The sequence below is a fragment of the Marmota monax genome, unplaced genomic scaffold (assembly GCF_021218885.2).
Source record: "Marmota monax isolate L192 unplaced genomic scaffold, Marmota_monax_Labrador192_F-V1.1 WCK01_AAM20220418_F8-fsc00048, whole genome shotgun sequence".
Classification (NCBI taxonomy): domain Eukaryota; kingdom Metazoa; phylum Chordata; class Mammalia; order Rodentia; family Sciuridae; genus Marmota; species Marmota monax.
The window spans coordinates 9,354,868-9,375,233 of NW_026694895.1; the positions used below are offsets into that span (position 1 = coordinate 9,354,868).

Consider the following 20,366-nt stretch of genomic DNA (forward strand, 5'->3'; position numbering starts at 1 on the left):
ATTGATCAATGTAATTTTACGTTCTGAACTTTGCCATATAAACTTACAAAATTTTATCAATACATGAGAAGTTTTTAAAATAAGCTAATGAGTATACATGTTGATAAAATATAAAAAAGCTCTAGATTTTCCCCTAATGATCTCACAATTTTTGATTGATAATTTCTGTGCATGAATATGATGGGCCTTTTAAGAAAAGTAATATGCTGCACTGGGGATGTATCTCAGTAGTAGAGTACTTGCCTAGTATGCACAAAGCCCTGGGTTTGATACTAAGTACTGCAAAAGGAAAAAAAAAATCAAATTAATATGTTAACTTTAAAATTTATTTGTAAGCTATTAGTTTTATTTATTGAGCAATTTATGAACACATTAAAATTGAATAAAAATGGTAAAGTAAATAAATGCAACAACATAAAATTAAAATTATATTTCAATAAGATGCTAATTAATGCAATGAACTTTTTCTGTTTTACTGACAATCTTGTTAACTTAAGAATAAACTCATTACTTTATACAGTGTTAAGTGTGTACTTTAAAAAATCATACCCAAAATATCACGAAGACTGAGTATCAGAGAATCTGACATCACAAAAACAAGTAAATAGCTATTCTTCTAAGTAACATCAAACATCATACATTTTTCAAGTCAAATTTAATTAATGGTAAAAGTAATGAATTGGTTTTAGAGTGGTGATTATTATGAATAAATTCTATTAAAATGTTTATAATGTCATCACACATTGATCTTATGCTTACTGGTCTTGTGTACTTGAATACACAGTGGTATAGAATTAACATGTAATGAATTATTAATTTATCACGAGACTGTAAATTAAGTAAAACATGATATTATTTGATATGCCTAAATTATCATTCATACTTTTTATAACATGATTATGAACTTAGCTCATGAAATATTTAAAGATAAATAAGTCCACTTAGAATCCTACATTGCCAAGAGTGAACATCTCATGTTCTCTAGTTGAAACTGAGTCCCACATAAAACTTGTCTCTGAGCTGGGTGTGGTGGTGTATGCTTGCAACCCAGCTATTTAGGAGGTCTAGGAAGGAGGATTACAAATTTGAGAATGGTCTGGTCAATGCAGCAAGACCCTGTCTCAAATTAAAAAAAAAAAAAAAAAAGGCTGAAGATGTAGCTTAAATGGAAGAGCACTTGCCTACCGATAAGCATGGACCTGGGTTCAATTCCCAATATATCAACAAAACAACAACAAAAAACCCCCCTCAAATCCTGCCTCTGACTCTGTACTTAAATTCTCAAACAATATATACATACAACATGTGTGATTGGATTTCCTAACCAGTCCCCAACTTTCCTCATCTATTTAACCCTTCATTTAGTTTTTCAAGCTATGCATTTTAATATATGAGTATATTTATCTTTACAGTATATCTTCTTTCATTCTTTTTAAATCTTGCAATAAATTAACCCCATTTTTATTCTGATTATTATTTCCATTTGGCTCTTATCACTGGGCAGCCACCTCTTCCAACACATACTTTTCAGATAATATATCCTTATAAGAGACTCAATATCTTTGCCTGCCTCTACTTAACTCATTCAAACTATATCTGTATACTTATATTTTGTTTAACACAATTGTATCAGGATATGTTCAATAAGCATATCTTTCCTGCCCTAACAACTAAAGTATTTCAGTTTCAGATGTTCTTGTACTTTTAGTATAGAAGGGTATAAAAGTTCACAATTAGTGAATAAGAGATTGAATTCAAGTTGGAAGGCTACATTTTTCACAAACTTTGAAGTATAGGGACAGGGTCCCAAGAGTTAGGCCAATCCTCAGAGTCAAGGTTAAGAAGCACCTTGGCCTACATTCCTCCCTCTAGGGAGGAAGTTTACTTATAAGGAGGAGTGTTTTGCATCTTCCACTCTGGTTTCTTGGAAGGCCATTGTCATGTAAACAACCCGAACTAGCTTACTTTAGAATGAAAGACTACGTGTATAGACAGAAGTCTAGCTGCCCATCCAGGGCAGTGGGGTCCAAGACATGAAAATGAGCCTAGGTACCATCATGTGGAATAAGGATGAGCTGGCCCAAATGAGTCCAGACTAAATTGCCAACTCACAGAATTGTTAAGTATTATTTCACATAGCCAAAACCCAAACTGGAAATAATATGAAAGTCTAAAATAGACTTTAATTATAGTATTGAAAGGCTCGTAGCATTACTGGTTAAGAGTATAAGCTCCAGAGTCAGACTGTCTGTATGTGAACACTGGCACTACCCTTTATGAGCTTGTGACCTTGGGCAAAAGAGAATATAACGTTATATGATTGTTCTGTGAAAAAAAAATTAATTATATGTACCTAAGACATAGTAAATATCCAAATTATTATGAATAAGCTATTAAAATCATGTTATAGAAAATTTTGCAGCACTGGGAAAGGACCATGATATTTTTAGGTGGAAAAAACATACTACAAAGCCATATATACAATGATAAAACTTAAATTACAAAGTGTTACTCCATATGTAAATATAGGAATAGAATAGCATTATTCGCCCAGTTACCACTGTTAAGTTCTTTAGAAAAAACATATTTTCTTTGTTGCTTTTCTGTACTTGCAAAATTTTCTACAGTAAATAAGCATTAGGTCTGCAATCAGGAAAAATGTTATTTCCATAAATTTAAGTGTTGTTATCTGTAGATTAGCTAATTGTTTTCTTAATCCTTAAGAGCATTAAGGAAACTTTTACTAGAAATAAGAATAATGTTTGTGTGGCTGGGGTCGTAGCTCAGTGGTAGAGCACTAGCCTACTACTAATGCAAGAATAAATGGTAAAAATTACCCTTTAAACTTGCTTCGTTTACTTTTAAATAGATTATGTAAATGCAGACAAGTATTTTTTATTGATATTCTCCATGAGAAAATCATAGAAGTATTATAGAAAAGCAAATAAATAACATACTTATGCTGAGGACTAATACACAGAGATTTATCATAAATAATTTCTTCCTTCTGAATTAGTAAGCTCATCAATTATTTTATAAATATTCTAAGGTTCCACAATAATATTCCACAATTATTTTATAGTATTTTTGGGTTTGATCCTCAGCACCACATAAAAATAAATAAATAAAATAAAGGTATTGTGTCCACCTACAACTAAAAAAAAAAAGAGAATAATGTTTAATCAAGTGGAGAGAATATACGCAGAATCAGAGAGGACATTGCACTAACCTGAATAACTTAAATACTACAAAGAAAAATTAAGGCTGTCACTTTGGTTCTAAAATGCCTCCAGGCTCACTCCTATTTGTCAGTTTAGAATAGCATCTTCTATTCCTATCTTCTTGTTTTTCATTAAACTAGTTCCTATTTATTTTAGTTTAAATGTCACTCACAGGTCTTCCTTAATTTCTCCAAACTCAAATATATTTGAGTTTTCAAGTCCCACTTAGGTTCCCTTTGTAATTCTCTTAAAATACCCACTTCTTTCCTCCTCATGAATTACTCCCTATAACTGAACTTTTCTTTGCCCTTGGCATCCTACATGACTACAAAGAAAAAGTGGTGGAAACAAGAGAGCTTCAAGTTAAATCTTCCCTTTCTACCTTTGAAATATGAAAAGATGTGGAAAGGGAGGTTATGAATGCATATGTAGAAAACTTTCTCTCTTAAAAGTAAAAAGGTGAGCAGTCATCAGCTCTCAAATACATATGATTAAAAAAATTTAGAGAATAATTTTAAAGAATATTCTGTTGCCTTAGAATATTTATAAAATAATTGACAAACTTACTATAATTCAGAAGGAAAAAATTATTATGATATATCTCTGCATATTAGTTTTCAGCATAGAATGTTATTTATTTGCTTTTCTATAATATTAGGTTTCTCATGGAGAATATTGATTAAAAAACTTGTCTGCATTTACATAATATATTTAAGAGTAAACTCAGCAGGTTTAAATGGTAATTTTCACCATTTATTATTGCATTAGTAGTATTTTAGTCACTTAAGATGCAACTTAAAATACACAGGTCAAATCATTGTTGAAAACTGATGTACATCAATATTGATTTTTCCTAAAACTGTGCTGTGAGAATAACAACAAATTATGCTTATATTTGTAATATTCCAAAATAACCGATATGTATATTATTTTACTATAGAAATATTTAGCATTTTTCAATTAATTTGAGAGTGGATTAAGTTCCTACATGGAGCAAACAGTACCAAACAGAGTTAATGAGTCCCCCAATAACCTTGAAAATAAGGTTACTCTTTTCTGTGTGTGTGAGGTTGGAGACAGAACACAGGGTTTTTCATGAACACTAGGCAAGTACTTTATACTAAGCCTATCCCTAGATTCAGGCAACTCTTTCAAAATTTTTATTTATTTTAAAACTTGTGTATACCATTGTATGTTTTTATCTTGTGCCACATGATATTCTGAAGTACATATAAATTGCAGTATTATTAGATTTAGCTAATTAACAAATGTATCACCTCATGTAGCTATAATTTTTATGGTGAGAGCATATAATATCCACTCTCTTAACATTGTTAAAAATACAAGATATAATCATTAACTATTGTCACTTTTCTGTACAAAAGATCTCTTGAAATTTATTCCTCCTATGTAACTATAATTACATATAGTAAGCCAATGTCTACTCCCTGTAGAATTAGCCACCCAGCCTTTGGCAAGTACCATTACACTTTTTACTTTTATGAGATCAATCAACTTTTTTAGATTCCACAAAAGAGAGATCATGCATTAATTGTCTTTCTGTGCCTAACTTATTTCACTTAACATAATACTCTGCATGTTCATTCATGATGTTGTAAATGACAGGATTTCATTCTTTTTAATGGCCAAATAGTATTGTATTATATCTTTCCTCTATCTACCTACCTATGTATCTATCTTATTTATTCATCTGTTGATACTTACTTTGATTCCATGTCTTAGCTATTGTGAATAGTGCTGCAATAAATATGGAAGTGCAGAGGCCTCTTCAACATACTAATTTTATTTCCTTTGGATACATTACCAGTAGTAGCACTACTGGTTCTTATGGAAGTTTCTATTTCTAGTTTTCTGAGGAACCTCCATACTTGGTTTCCAAAATGGTTGTACTAACTTTAGCAACAGTATGTGAGTTTCTCTTCTCCATGACTGTACCAGCACTTGTGACTTTTTTTTTTTTTGTTGGATAATCGACACCCTTAACTGGAGTGAGATGATGTCTCTTTTATTTTAATTTGCATTTCCCTGATGAATAGTGATGTTTAACATCTTTTCACATATTTGTTGGCCATTTGTATGTCTTTCCAGATCTTTTGGGTTATTTGTTTTTCCTTTTTCTCCCATTGAGTCAAGTCTATATACATTTTTAATATTAACCCCTTGTCAAATGTATAGTTTACAAATATTTTCTTCCTTTCTGTAGGTGTCTTTTCACTCTGTTGCTTACTTTGCTATGTAGAAGCTTCTTAGATTAACTCAGAGCATTGTTCTTTTTTGCTTTTGCTGACTGTGCTTTTAAGATCTTAAAAAAAATACAAAAAAAAAAAAAAAAAAAAAAAAAAAGAAAACCTTTCCCTGGTCAATTTATAAAGCATCTCCCTTATGTTTTCTTCTAGTATTTCATAGTTTCAAGTCTTGAATCCATTTTGAGTGAAAACCAGGTTATATATTCTCTCTCTCTCTCTGTATGGTAGGATTGAGCCCAGGCACTTTACACACCCTTTTTATTTTGAGACAGATACTTGCTAATGCCAAGGCTGACCTTGAACTTGGGATCATTCTGCATCATCCTTCTGAATAGCCAGGATTATAGGCATATGCCATCATGCCCAACTAGGTTATTCTTAAAGTGAAAATGACATTACTCAGCCATTGAAGAAATTCATCCAAAAACATTGTCTCTGAATATATATAAGTATCTAGGAATACTCAAGTCCAATCAATGTCCCCCAAACAACTAAATGTAAAAGATAACTATAGTTTAAATAAAATGTCTGATAAGTTCTCTCAAGAAACAAGATGAGGAAGACCATTCTGTGTGGCTTTTAGAAAGGGGGGAGGCCCACAGAGCTCACAAGCTCCATGAAATAAATGATTTTTTATTGTGTTTTTGTAGCTCACACATCAGGAACAAAACGAGTAGGCAGCAATACCCACAGATGTTTAACAGCATCATATGTAGTGCCGCATAGGGACTTCATTTAGCATGTAACTGACAGCTTGCTGGAATGCTGAGAATGGCAGGAAAAATGTAGCAGCGAAAGAAAACTGATAAATACAGGTACAAGAGCTAGGGAATTTCACTCTGACAAAATGAAGCATAGAATATTTTAGAGATGATATATTAAAAAAAGCAAAACCAGTAAAAATAAAATTTCTAATTTAACAAATAATTAAGCAAAATATAAGATCAGTTATAAAAAGAATGCTGGGCTAAATTCCACATAAAGAAGTGCTTTCCTTTTACATGGTTCGTAAATAATAATTAATTGACAATAGTTATATCAAAAGATTCACATGAAAATTTGCATTTCCTGCTTTACCTGAGAAACTGGACAATGTGGTAACACTAGGTCAACATTCCTGCCTTGCAACAATTATCTGGAACGGAGCAGTGGCTGCTCCTCCAGAAAGGACTTGGCTCTCCAGTTCAGTGCAGTGGCTTCCTGCTTCATTCCCACCAGTCTGGCCTCTGTAGGCATTTGGGTTTCCAACCTCTGGAATAGAAAGGACCTTGAAATAAGGGTTGAAGGACTCACTGTAGCTCTCGACAAGAGGTACAACTCATTTTTACTGATCATTTAGCCTACATCTCAGTTTCTTTTGTAAATGAATACTTGGTAGATTATCATGCATTATTAGTACATATAAAAACACCAGTAAGCTAGCTAAAACCATAAGCATCCAGACAACTTTCCTAGTAAAAGTGAGTTTGCCCCAAGACTGGTGATTCTTGAGTTAGAGGATGTAAATAATATGAGACCTTCCATTTCACTTTAGTCCTCTACCTTTCTTTCTTAGCATCATTGTTGACAATATCACATTACCATTATCTTAGGAACTAATCTTGAGATCAAAGAATTTTGGAACCAAACTATATAATTTATTCTTAATAAGATATATAAAATGCCACTGATTACCTCTCCTACTCACCACTCCCAGGATTTACAACATTGTTTTCTTTTAGCAATTAAGAACATTTTTCATAAGGTCTTTCAAAGGTGTACTTGAGACCTCATAACTGCTTGCTTTATTTTCTTCTAGCCTTCAGGGAGACATTGATAAACTATGCTGTTCGACAAGTCTTCTGCAGCCTGGGTAAAATAATCCTTATAATCATTTAACTTATTTCTCTTTTTCCATAGCTACTGAACAATCTTCTAATTATGTGATAGATTTCATAGGCACTGTGATATATAATTTAGTTAACAACCTGGATAGCAGGTACAAGTATTAGTCACTAAAAACAAACATACATATATAAATAGGTCACCTGGTATAGAAATTAATTTTTAAAAAAAGCTTTTGTAAATATAGATGGTCTTTGTTAGATCCCAGAGGCCCACTACTCTTGACAGTAAATAGCAAAATCAAGTTTTTAACTTGGAAGAGTTTAGGATCAAAACCTGTACCACAGTTACTCCACAGGGTGCCTACCACCTTTGAGATTTTCCCTGAGGGCCAGACTACCGTTTTTTGTTGTTGTTGTTGTTGTTTGTTCGTTTTTTAGTTTTTAGTGTGTTTGTTTGCTTTAGGGCCACCTTCCTCTGATAACATCATCACCCAGGTTAAGGTAATGTGTAGAATGGGATGTGGCAATATGATTAGACAGTGCTGTTCCTTAGAAAGAGAGGCAAAGAAGCAAATTAAGGGTCGTGCAGCCAAGGCTAAATGACCATGTTTCTAGGTTGGGGCTGGGGGGTTGGGGATATAGCTCAGTTGGTAGAGTTCTTGCCTCACATGCACAAGGCCCTGGGTTCAATCCCCAGCACACACACACACACACACACACACAAAACAAATAAAACAACAACAAAACAAACAACAAAAATAAAAACAAAAAAACCCCAAACCCACCCCCCCCCAAAAAAACCCCACAAAAAACCCCTCCCCCAAAACCCCAAATCACTGACCTGTGAAGTAAAAGGTATTCCGGAATTATATTTAATGTATTACATATTTATCTATATGTGAAGCACTAAGATAAACATGGTGAACTCAAACATGAAGCCAACATGGTCCCCATCTCAAGCAGACAACTGCCTGACAGTGAGAGTGGGGAGTGCAGCAGTCAGGTAATATCAAATGATCCCGGCTATGGTACAGATTAAGCATGGAATACTAAATGAGCACAGTTAATCTGGTTTTCATGGATGGGGGCAGCAGTAAGGAAAGAATATATCTAGGGATGCACAGAGGTTAAATAGACAAAGAAAGGTTAGTAGGAGACCTGAAATTTCACCTAATCTATGCAAACAATCTCTCTTCTAAAAGACTAATATTACAGATTTTACATTTTTGTCTGTTAACAACACTTCCAATATCGTACTCATTTTTAGTTGGTAAGCAAACATAAAGATCTCATTTTTTTAGACTTTTTAACCTTGAAATGTGATAAGTGATGAGGTATTAATTAATGAATATTTTCCATAGGAAGATGTGGATGTCTGCTGTATGCCTAAAATAAAAAATGATGTCCTAATATCTACAGAAGCAAATATTGTCATTGAGAAAAAGTAATATCAAAGAATGATTGGTTAATTTTGGTGAGAAAGGAATATCAGATTTGAGTGTATATTGGAGACAAAAGCCAAAAGGAGCAATACATGGGTAAAGGGAATATTAGATGAAGTAGTTTAAACTACTGGAAAGTACATGATTTAACAGAAGTCGGTAAATGATGAAAAGAAGACTGTGGTGCTGAAGGTATTTTAGCCAAATATGTAAATGATAGTCAAGTCATCATCTCCTAGGAACTGCACTGAGCACTCTATACATACATATGTTAACTTATTTAATCTTTACTACAACAGTATATGATAGGAAACTTTATTTTTTCTGTTCTAGTGTTGAGGAAATTAAGGCAAGACAAAATAAAGTAACTACTTTCTCTTTCTAGGCTTGATAATTTATATTTTACTCTTACATACATTTTTTTTTCTCCTTAGTATTTATTACTATGTAGTATGGATACAGTAGTCAATATAACAACAACAACAACAACAACAACAACAAACAAACAACAACAACAAAAACTCCTTGTATTTCTTGACCTGAGTTCAATAGCTCTTTGAAAGGCTGGTTTTGAATCACAAGTTTTTTCTTCCCATGGCACATAGAGAACCTCATGTATGTTGGAGTCAAAAACATTTGTTGAGTGGATAAAGAGCACAGCTAATCAGTAAGTATATACTGAGCCTGACTCAGCTAGTCACCATAATATAGAGAAATACAAACTAAGTGCTTGTCTAAAAGAACTTGCACTAAGGAATAGAAATAAGGTAGAAGCATAACGATTACCTCAGGCATAAAATAAGAAGTTCTCACTTTAATTACTTCGATTCTCCAACTAGCTGCTTATGCCTAGAAATTCTCACACATCACTCCTCCCAAGAACACATAGCATCCTGCTGCACTAAACTTTTAAAAGTTTTTGGAAATGTCTGTGCTGCTCACAAGGCTATGCTTATGCATGTATTATTCCCTGGGCATACAAAGATTTTTTTCACTTTCTCAGAGCAACTTTTTTTTTAAACTTAATTTCATTTCATTTTTTAAATTGATTTTTTCATATCTTTGGTTGTATATATAAAGTATATTGACACCAATTTGTGTCTTCATATATGTACTTTGGATAATGAACTTTTTGTTCATCTGAGTTACTCATACATTCGTCTTTCAGCCTACAGCACTGCTTACACTTGCCACACTCCATTTTAATCTACACACATTCCTTGTTTCATTTGTGTTTTTGGTTACTAAACATATTATTAGGTATATGGCATACAAATAACATGCCTTCTGTTGAATTCATTTTTCTTGTCTTTCAAAATACTAAAGAACATTTTTAGCTTTTCTAAAATAAAACCACAGATAGAAAAGTTATTATTAATGATATGTCAAAAAATAGCAAGTGGTATACAAACACATACAAGGTAGATAATTCCAAATATATATCTACCCAACATTGAATGGAGATTTGACTAGAAACTATTTTTCTTATTTTATTTTCAGCACAATTTCCAGATTCAGAGTATGTCTCCTGTGCCTAGAAGAGTGCGTGGTACCCACAAAATGACTTTTTGAATAAATAAATAAATGCCTGTATTTAAATCATGTCATTAAATGCTAAATGTCATGGCAAAAACTAGATGTATCCCAGGAACCTAGATAATGTAACAAAACAGAAACAACGGTGAACTCAGGGTTAGAAAGATTTTATCTGTGGTTTTTCTAGTTACATAACTTTAAGCAAGACACTTAAACTGAGTTGTAAATTATTTTTTAAAAAATTTATTTCTAAAGTTTTTTTGTTCTAATTAGTTATATGTGACAGCATAATGCATTTCAATTCTACACAAATGGAGCACAACTTCTTATTTCTTTTCCAAATATATATCCACTATGCAGTCACACTGTTTATGCAATCATACATGTACATAGTGCAATAATGTCTGTCTCATTCCACCATCCTTCGAATCCCCACCATCTCTCCTCTCTTCAGCCCAATCCAAAGTGCCTCCATTCTTAGCCAGCTGCTCCATTCCCAATATGGATCACTATCCACATATCAGAGAAAACATTTGGCCTTTGGTTTTTTGGGGATTGGCTTATTTTGCTTAGCAAGATATTCTCCAACGCCATCCATTTACCTGCAAATGCCATGATTTCATTTTTGTTTAAGGCTGAGTAATATTCCATTGTGTATATATGTATATCACATTTTCTTTATCCATTAATCTGTTGAACAGCATCTAGGTTGGTTCCATAGTTAAGCTACTGTGAATTGAGTTGCTATAGACATTGATGTGGCTGTATCACTGTAGTATGCTGATTTTAAGTTCTATGGGTCAAATGGTTACATTCTTTTTTTTTTAAATATATTTTTAGTTGTAGATGGATGCAATACCTTTATTTTATTTATTTATTTTTATGTGGTGCTGAGGATTGAACCCAGTGCTTCACATGTGCTAGGCAAGCACTCTACCACTGAGCTACAACTCCAGCCCCTGGTAAAATTTTTAATTTGTAAAATTAATAGATTGGGCCAGATCACTCTATCAGTAGCCTCTACTGTTAAATGAAATCTAAATGGAGCATCAATCATATAACCAAATAGATATTTGTTCATTTTATAAGATCAAATTATGTCATTATTCATAAAATCCATTAATAAGAATGGGCTGTTTTGATTGATAAAAATATTAAATTAAGAATACTGGTGAAAAGTGCAATTTTAAATTGTCTTTATTAATAAACCAGTTTCTATATTTTGTTTTGCTTTTATAGTATTGACTCATTCTAATTACCATAGATAAGCTACTACAAATGGCAACAATTAAAAAAAATAGCTAATTTGGCAATATTAAAAGATTCTACAATTAAAATTGCCCAGAAGCTTGGAGGAAGAGTTAAAAAAAATCTTGTTTCCAGGGGCTGGGGATGTGGCTCAAACGGTAGTGCGCTCGCCTGGCATGCGTGCGGCCCAGGTTCGATCCTCAGCACCACATACAAACAAAGATGTTGTGTCCGCCGAAAACTAAAAAAAAATAAATATTAAAAAAATTTTCTCTCTCTCTCTCTCTTTTTTTAAAAAAATCTTGTTTCCCAAAATTCCTATATATAATCATTATTCATGTTAGTGTTCATGAATATTAACAAATGGGCAAGAACTACCTAAAATTAAATTAAGCAAAAAAACTTTCTTTAATATAAAATATTATTACATTAATTGTCAGTTCAAAAAATATGTATTTTTTGGAAATGAGAAATTGAACCCAGGGGTGCTTTACCACTGAACTATAGTCCCAGACCTTTTAATATTTTGTTTTGGGACAGAGTCTAGCTAAGTTGTCTAGACTGTCTAGACTGAACTTATGATCCTCCTGCTTCAGCCTTCCAAGATACTGAATTACAGGAGTGTACCACTGCACCCGGAGCCACTGCAAAACTGTTGAGAAGTGGTAAGGACATGCGGTAGGAAGATGCCCACGAATCTTGTTTGTACTTCATCATTCTGGCAAAGATGCAGAAGAAGTGTTCTTGCTTGCTTAGTTTGATTTGGATATGTAATATTGAACCCACGCTTATAAAAAGGCCAACTATAAAATTTAAAATACAAACAAATACTTGTAAGTTCCAACATTTACATAAAAATTTGTAGGGAAACTTTAGTCAGAAATCCATAAACATAAACTAGCAGCACACTTTATTTTTGTATGATTTGATTTCATTTTGTGTGATCTCTAATGTTACAATTGGATTAATTATTTGAGTGTGCATTTTTAAATTCTTTCTAATTCTATTATTTCTACATAAGTTTTAAAAGCCAGAAAGATTATAAAAATTATTTCCAATTTTTTCAGTCCACATTTAGTGAGATTAGACAGAAGGACAAAAGAATAGGATCCAACAGAAGTAGAAAACTTGAATTAGGGAGTAACAAGAACTATGATTTTTAAAAAACATGCTGATATTCCTATTACAGGCAAAATCCCTATCACATAAACTAAAAACAGCTAGTATTAAAGATTCTTGAAACCTCTAAAATAAACATTGATGATCTGTAGGTAATTTAATTCATAAAAAAGTAATTTCATTCCTTTGCAGTTATTTTCTGATAATGACATCTGTCAGATATAAATAATTTCAGCAATTTTGCCTTTATTTGCTTGAAGAATATATTCTCATTTGAACTACAGAAGAAACTCTCTTACCTTACCTTCACTTAAACAAATCACAGAATTCTTCTGTATATCAGTGACATATCCTCTGAGAAGGAAATGAAGAAAACTACCCCATTTAAAATAATCTAAAAAAAAAAAAAAAAAAAAAAAAGGTACTTGGGAATCAACTTAACAAAAGAGATGAAAGATATATACAATGAAAACTACAGAATCCTAAGGAAAGAAATCAAAGAAGACCTTAGAAGATGGAAAGATCTACCTTGCTCTTGGATAGGCAAAATTTATATTATCAATATGACCATATTACCAAAAGTACTATACAGATTTGATGCAATTCCGATCAAAATCCCAATGGCATACCTCATAGAAATAGAAAAAGCAATCATGAAATTCATCTGGAAAAATAAGAGACCCAGAATAGCTAAAGCAATCCTTAGCAAGAAGAGTGAGGCAGGTGGCATCACTATACCAGACCTTAAACTATACTACAGAGTAATAGTAACAAAAACAGCATGGTATTGGCATCAAACCAGACTGGTAGAACAATGTTACAGAATAGAGGACACAGAGACTAACCCACAAAATTACAATTATCTTATATTAGACAAAGGTGCCAAAAACATGCATTGGAGAAAAGGTAGCCTCTTCAACAAATGATGCTGGGAAAACAGGAAATCCATATGCAACAAAATGAAATCAAACCCCCATTTCTCACCATGCACAAAACTCAACTCAAAGTGAATCAAGGACCTAGGAAGTAAACCAAAAACTCTGTGTCTAATAGAAAAAAAAGTAGGCCCTGATCTTCATCATATGGGACTAGGCCCCAACTTCCTTAATAAGACTCCTATATAGCAATAATTAAAATTAAGAATCAATAAATGGGATGGATTCAAACTAAAAAGTTTCTTCTCAGCAAAATAAACAATCTGTAAGGTGAACAGAGAGCCTATATCCTGGGATCAAATTTTTATCCCTCATACATCAGATACAGCACTAATCTCTAGGGTATATAAAAAACTCAAAAAGGTAAGTACCAAAAAAACAAATAACCCAATCAACAAATAGGCCAGGGACATGAACAGAAACTTCCCAGAAGAGGATATTCAATCAATCAACAGATATATAAAAAAAGTTCATCATCTCTAGCAATTAGAGAAATGCAAATCAAAACTACTCTAAAAGATATCATCGCACTCTTGTCAGAATGGCAGCTATTATGAAGACAAACAACAATAAGTGTTGGCAAGGATGTGGAGAAAAAGGTACACTCTACACTGCTGGTGGGACTGCAAATTACTGCAGCCAATATGGAAAGCAGTATGGAGATTCCTTGGAAATCTGGGAATGGAACCACCATTTGACCCAGCTATCCCTCTCCTTGGTCTATACCCAAAGGACTTAAAAGCAGCATACTACAGGGACACAACAACATCAATATTTACAGCAGCACAATTCACAACAGCTAAACTGTGGAGCCAACCTAGATACCCTTCAGTGGATGAATGGATAAAAAAATGTGGCATATATTCACAATGGAATTTTACTCAGCAATAAAAGAGAACAAAATCATGGCATTTGCAGGTAAATGGATGGTACTGGAGAAGTTAATGCTAAGTGAAGTTAGCCATCCCCCCCCCTCCCCCCGCAAAAAAAAACCAAAACAAATGCTAACTGTTTTCTCTGATATAAGGAAGCTGACTCATAGTGGGGTAGGGAGGGGGAGCATGGGAGGAGTAGAAGAACTCTAGATAGGGCAGAGGGGTGAGAGGGAAAGAGAGAGGGTAGGGGGTTAGCAAGCATGGTGGAATTCATAGACTTCATTATCCAAAGTACATGTATGAAGACATGAATTTGTGTCAACATACTTTATATACAACCAGAGATATGAAAAATTGTGCTGTATATATGTAATAAAAATCGTAATGCATTCTGCTGTCATTTATTTCTTAAAAAAACCATTTTAAAAAAAACAAATCACAGAATTCATCAAAACTGCATATCCTTTTGAAAACAGATGGAATGCTTATCTCTGTTCTTACTAGTTATATGATTCCCCAAATCACCTGTGTTTTTTCCAAAGCTATCTGAGCTGACAATATTTGTTGGTCTGATTTAGAAATTTAGTAAAATATTTTGTAAGTTGATGAAATACAATTATAAAAAAGTGAACGATCAAAAAACGAACAAAAACTAAGTTGAAAACAAAGTTTTAACTTCTAAGATTGAATGAGAAAAAAGGAGAATCCTGTAGATTGGGGGCTAGGCCCTAAAAATCTTCAATACTTTTGCATTTTGTTTACTGCTTATGTCTTTCAGTTCCCATCACTTCCTAAAGTGAAGATGTGTGTGTGGGGAGAGAGAGACTGACAGAATATATGATGTTATTGATGTAAAGATAATTTATACCAATTTTGGACTTTACTACAATCTATACAGTAATAAAGAGAAAGGTCTTGATCAAAAAGACTACTGGTTGAACATATATTTTTTCTATTATAAGTTAAAATAAAAATGTTTACTTGCAAGTAGTTTTTATAATTCTGTTTTAATAAATCTTTAAAATTATTGGAACAACTAAAGTTCAGATTGTGTTAGATAAGAGATTTCCCCTTGCTTCTATAAAAGTAATACTTGTTTGTGACTGAAAGTCTGAAATTTCATGTTGAAAAGATGAAGCTGTTTGGAGTATGAGGTTTATTTTCATTCTGAAAAAACATTTTGATAAGAGTTAAGTATTGAATGAAAAATCTATTATCAAGAAATAAAAACTCTGAAAATACATAACCTCATAGTATTCTAAAAATAATTGCCATAAGATGATAGAATTAAAATAGGAAATTTATAAATTCACAAATGGACATTTCTCTATTTGGTATAAGTAAACAAGCAGTTCTTAAAAAATGAGACATCTACTATGCAAGAAATTAATAAAGATGCACAAGATCTGAACTATATAACTAACATGGTTTGGTCTACTGGAAATACACAGAGAACTATAAAAATCTGTAAGAATTATAGATATACATTTTAAAAAAGCAACAAGGGAGAGTAGAAAAATTAGCTCAGTATGTTGGTTAATAGCATAAATTCTGGATTTACACTTATTGGGATTAAAATCCGACCTCTGCTCCATGATGTGTGACTTAGACCATGTTAGTTTTCTGATGCTCAGTTTCTTATCTATGTTAGTTTTCTTATCCTCAGATAAGCTATTCTTTGCATGAAGAGAGTAATTTGCATCATTGCAACTTCTATGTAAGGCTGGTATTATTTCAAATTATGAATTTTTTAAACATAAAAAAACCCAACCTTGGGGCTGGGGATGTGGCTCAAGCGGTAGCGCGCTTGCCTGGCATGCGTGCGGGCCCGGGTTCGATCCTCAGCACCACATACAAAGATGTTGTGTCTGCTAAAAACTAAAAAATAAATATTAAAATTCTCTCTCTTTCCCTCTCTCTCTCTCACTCTATCTTTAAAAAAAAAAACAAAAAAACCCAACCAATATTTGGATATTGGAGCTGTATTATTTAAGATACAGAAAATGGAATTTTATCTGTAATAAAGGTCTATATGAAGTTAAAGGGTGTAGAGTATATAAATATAAGGGGGGAAGGAAAGAAACTGGGTACATAAGAGGCAGGAGAAATAATTTGACCAATAGACGTCAAATGTTGAAAAAACAAAAACAAACTCATGAAAGGCTGGGTTTTGGCTCAGTGGTAGAGCGTTTGTGTGGCATGTGTGAGGCATTGGGCTCGATTCTCAGCACCGCATACAAATAAATACATAAATAAATAAAATAAAGATCCATCAACAACAAATAAAAATATTAAAAAAACAAATTCATGAAAAAGCAATTAAATGCTCATGTAAGTAAAGGGGAAAGAAACATAATTCATATCAGGCCAGAAATTGCTGATATCATAATGAGCTATTCTACTTTTGAATATCTTCCCCAGTCTCATATGAGAGTTAGAATAAATCAAGTTTTAAGATAAAGGATGGTATATATGTGTGTGTATGTATACATATACATTTATGTTTACATTTATATTTAAAAGATGTAGGTACATGATAGAAATTAGGAGAAATAACTCAAACTTACCTAGGATGGAGAAGGGCCAATTTGGCTGGGATGTGCATAGGAAAAGGTAAGATCTTCTGGAAAAGTTGATAGAAATGGGTACCTCCACAGATGTTTATGTGGAATTGGATTTGTCTTGAATATTTTGTAGGACAAATAACTCTTATATGAGGCATAATTAGTAAGAATAAAGACTGTTAATCTTAAAGTCAATACTACTACTTACTCAGAAAACCTGAACTAAAAATTAGAACCACTGAGAAAGGTATTAGAGGGTCACTGGATACAATATTAATATACAAAAGTAGGAAGGAAAATTGCCCTATCCAATAGCAAAATATGGCAAAAGTTGGAGTGCTGGTGCAGAAATAGGGAAATAAAATAAAAGAAGAGCATGGTCACAAATAACCCATAGATAAACAAATTTACTTCACCATAGCGGTGGCATTTTAAGGATGGTACATATCAGTGGAGTGGAAAAGGAATGATAAATTTGATACATGTATTAGGAGTGACTGTATATCCATTTGGGGAAAAAAAAGAGTTCTGTAAGTGATGTAATTCACAAAAATGAATTCCAGATGATTCATGACTTAAGCAAAAAGCAAAAATAAAAAAAGCAAAAGCAAAAGTAAAAGTAAATCTAAAATATAAATACATTAAGAAAACATAAAAGAATACATTTAACTTTGCTGAATTTATGAAGGTTTACTAAAACAAATATAAAAAGAAAATGCCATAATGTAAAAGACTGGTAAATTTTACTACATAAAAACTTAAAATTTCTGTTCAGCAAAACAACCATAACAAAGACACAAATAAACTCCTAAAAGTCAACTGATGGTCTGGGAAAAATTTTCTGCAACATAGATAAAAGTCAAAGTGTAAATAATAATTGGAATGTCTAAAAAACACCTATAAGTCAATAAAAAAAGATAAATGTCCTCCCTCTGCATGAACAGACGGAGAAGAAATGCAAAAAGGCCAGTAAACATAAGAAATGTTGCTCCCTCCATCTTGGTAGTAATCAGCAAATGCAAAATAAAGCAATAAAGAAGTATTGCCTTTTAATCATAAGATCAGTATCTACATTAATTTCAGAAATATATATCCTTTGAAACAATCCCCCTTCTTTAATATATGTGAAAAACAATCAAATATGTGCACAAAGAAGAGTTATGAAAATGATATTTTCTACAGCATTGGTCATTAGAGTGAAAAATATAAAACAACCTAAATTCCTACTAGAGACTAAACAAATCATAGTATATTCACACTATGGAACAGAACACACATCCAGAATAGGTAGTTTTGTAGATGTATGGTAGGATTTCTTAGATTTGCTCACTGTCCAGTGAAATGACTTGAAGAACATTTTTTTAATGTAAAAACATTTGAGTGACATTTAAATATCCCACACAAGCTTGTAGTACTTTAGTATTTATAAATGGTGAAATTGGGTTCTTTTTTTTTTTTTTTTACATGAAATACCTTTAATTTCTGACCTTTACATCTTGGGTGACCTAGTAAAAGTATTCTTTGTATTTTAGTCATTAGATACTAAAACCAAATAATTATATGGCATGTTCCCTTAAAACGTATGGAATAACTTGGACAACACTTGAGAGATTCACTTGAGTGACATGAAGCAATCAAAGTATTTAGAAAGGACAAAATAATGTTTATTTTAGGCAATCTCTGCAAGTTGAATATTCACTTACAAACAAATTTTAACACATTATATACAGGTATATGAGGTCTAATTACTCAATTAAATACCATTTTGCTATGCTTATTAACATGGATTTTGATATGTCATAGCAAAAAAAAAAATCCTAGACCATGTCATTGAAGGTGTTATGGAGACATTTGACTTTATTTTATTAAGTAAATGTCCTTGGAATTCTTCAGCTTAAAATTCAGAGTTTTTCCTTAATGACTTAAAATACTTAAATTTTTTTTTGCACCAATACAGAATGAAAACATGACAATGACCTTGATGCTAACATTGAGCACACCAATGTGTTATATCTGAGTTTCAATAATACTCAGCATAAGAAACTCTGGGAATCTGGAATGAGTTGGAGGTTAAAATGCTAAGTTGGCTTAGGAGGCTTAAGGAACATTAGGAGATGAAATGATGCAAACAATTTTTTCTCTGGGTAAATCAATCTAATGTTAATGAAAAAATTTCCATGGCAACCTGAATCAGAAGCAATGATATAGAATAAAAAGATAAGGATTTCTTTATTTCTAAGTATAGTATCATTTGAAGAATGTGTTTTTTATTGCAGCTTTTTGTTTTAAACACAAATAGGTTATGTTTTAATATTTTTTAATAGTTCTTAAGATGGATACTTGTGAGTCAGAGAAACCAATCATCTGATAAACCAGTCTCTAATGACCTATATAAAGTCTCTGAAATAGGTTACATAATATTTGGAAGAATACATTAATTCTGGCTCATGGCTAAGCAATATTGCTAGATATTGACTTGTTCATTTTATCAAAAAGATACAAAATGGAATCAGAAACAGATGTTGACATATAAATAATCTATTAAGCACAGTAGGAAACTATAGAATATAACCAAAGTTTTGTACTCAAAAAGAAGAGGGACAAATGAAGAGAATATACCAATTTGATAAGAAAATAATCCTGAAACCCTCACGCTTCAAATTTAGATATTAAAGTTCTTATTAATAATGAACAATTAAATCTAAAGACATGTCTGCAATAATTCTAATGTTTTAAGCATGAACACTTCAATAAACAACTATAGTGATAATCTGCATATTTTAAGCATGAACAGTTCAATAGACAATATCATTTTTGAAAAAAAGTTAGGATATTATAATATAAGCCTGTGATTTAACAGTATTGTATGACTAATACTGAATTATAAAAGATAAAATACCATACTATTCATATTTTCAATTATGGTTTTATACCATGTATTGCTAAAGATTTCAATACTATATAAACTGCATTTTAAGAAACTATTTGTTCTTTTTAGATATATATGACAGCATATATTTTGGCATATTGTATATATGTGGAGTATAACTTATTCTAATTAGGATCCTATTCTTGTGGTTGCACATGATGTTGAATTACCCTGATTGTGGATTCATATATAAGGTTAGGAAAGTTATGTTTGATTAATTCTACTGTCTTTCCTATTCCTCTCTCCCTTCCTTCCCTTCGTTCTTCTTTGTCTAATCCAATGGACTTCTATTCTTTTCCACTCACCCTTCTGTGTTATGGGTTAGCATACACATATGAAATTTTTGAAATTGTTACATAGCCTTTGGTTTATTTGGGACTGGCTCCATTTTTCTAAAAAATTCT

At 32.2% G+C, this 20,366-nt stretch overlaps 1 protein-coding gene across 6 annotated transcripts in view; it reads right to left on the reverse strand.

The window, feature by feature from the left end:
• Mbd5 (methyl-CpG binding domain protein 5) overlaps nt 1–20,366 on the reverse strand; it is a 416,793-nt gene that overhangs the window by 60,275 nt on the left and 336,152 nt on the right. For all 6 annotated transcript variants that reach the window (XM_046426967.2, XM_058573479.1, XM_058573478.1 and 3 more), the window contains one exon: nt 6,566–6,739. The gene's annotated coding sequence lies outside the window, so the exon portion shown is untranslated. The remainder of the gene's footprint in view (nt 1–6,565; nt 6,740–20,366) is intronic.